The sequence below is a fragment of the Benincasa hispida genome, chromosome 10 (genome assembly GCF_027475165.1).
Source record: "Benincasa hispida cultivar pf3 chromosome 10, pf3_genome.v1.1, whole genome shotgun sequence".
Taxonomy (NCBI): Eukaryota; Viridiplantae; Streptophyta; class Magnoliopsida; order Cucurbitales; family Cucurbitaceae; genus Benincasa; species Benincasa hispida.
In genome coordinates this window covers 29,701,380-29,702,992 of record NC_143487.1, presented here as the reverse complement: position 1 = coordinate 29,702,992, position 1,613 = coordinate 29,701,380, and the positions used below count along the sequence as shown (strand labels likewise).

Genomic DNA, 1,613 nt, shown 5'->3' with positions numbered 1-1,613 from the left:
TATTCCTTCTGTTATGCAATCAGACCTTCAATTCTGCACAACCGTTAGTTGTACACGTGTCTCAATCCTCCGCTTTTGCGTTGCTCAACTGCATCTTTCGATCATGGGTTTGCATGCGGTGGTGTTTTTATTACCGCATGCGGTTGAAACACAGCTCTGGATCGACTATCGCATTGCGCCGCCATTGCGGTAATCGTCTCTTCATTGTTGATTGACGGGCGCAATGTGACAGAGATGCGTTGAACAGTTTCTCGTGAGCCTTAAGCACAAGCAATGACTTGGTCTCATGCAAAACAGAGTAACCGGCTTGTCTTCCATCTTTATGGTGTTAGTGGGTGTAATTGCAAACATTTAAAATTATTGTAATACTAGGCTAATTTTCATACAATCGGCGCATATTTACTAACTTTTGGCCGGAATATCTAGATAAGGTGGCATAAATAACTTGTATTTCTATAAGTTATCAGTCACTCTCCCTCAGTCTTCATGGTTCTTGGAGATGCGGTCCAGGATATTTTTTGTCTCATCGTATGTTTTGTCAAGTAGACCACCAGCAGCTGCCGCATTGGTAGCGGTCTACGAAGCGAGATTCAAACCCTGATAGAAAATTTCCATCTGCAAGCAATCTGGTAACCCATTATGTGGACAATCCTCGACTAACCTTTTAAACCTCCCGAAGCATCACTGAGCGATTCGTCTATGTCTTGTTCAAAATTAGTAATAAGCTTCCTTCGTCTTGCATTCTCGATAGGTGGAAAATACTTCTTCATGAATTTCTCCACCATCTGCTCCTAAGAAGTGATCTCTTCTGGTTCGAGCAAATAAGCCCATTTCCTAGCCCGATCACAGAGAGAAAATGGGAACAACGTTAATCGAAATTCTTCAGCAGAGATGTTCGGGAACACAAAAGTATTGCACATTTCAATAAAAATTCAGAGGTGGGCGTGCGGATCCTTGCCACGCCTTCCTCCGAATTGACCTGCAACCTGGATCATCTGCAGCATCACTGGTTTCATTTCAAATCTACTTCCGTCAAGTGCATGCCTCATGATTCCCGGAGAGAAATCAAAGAGGTTTGGCGATGCATAGTCCATAATGGTCCTATTGCGATTGTTTGCCAACAGAATCAGATTTGCCAGGACATTGTTGTTGTTTGGTGCTCCGTTTCCAGGCTATGCCGCAATCTCTTCTTTGTCTGATTGTGGTTGTTGTTGGTGGTTTCTTAGTCTCCTTTGAAACGTTCTCTCAATCTTCGGGTCGTAGTTCAACAGAGATTGAGAGTTCTGCAAAGAAATCATAAAAATTACCGTTAACAAATTATTTTGCCGAAGTCCCCAGCAACGGCGCCAAAAACTTGATGCATTATTTTATGTGGTGGAAATATGGATGATATGTGTTGATGGAGTTGCGTTGTGCACTCAAGTTTCCCCAGTGGAGTCCAAGTGTAAATTCCTCTGAGTTTCCTAGTAAGTCCAGGGTCGAACACAGGGACTTGTGAAAATAGATTGCGTTGGTAATATCTATGAAAACTTTGTGGTAACCAAGTAAATAAATAAGATGAAAAGAAAAAAAAATTGGGAACTTAGAGAGAGCAACAATGGAGCTTTTAAGTT

At 42.0% G+C, this 1,613-nt stretch overlaps 1 non-coding gene across 1 annotated transcript; it reads left to right on the top strand.

Moving 5' to 3' along the window:
- The first annotated feature begins 631 nt into the window (after positions 1–631).
- On the top strand, positions 632–737 carry LOC150033256 (small nucleolar RNA R71). The gene has a single exon (XR_016524179.1). It is a non-coding gene; the product is annotated as a small nucleolar RNA R71 (small nucleolar RNA).
- Positions 738–1,613: the final 876 nt, after the last annotated feature.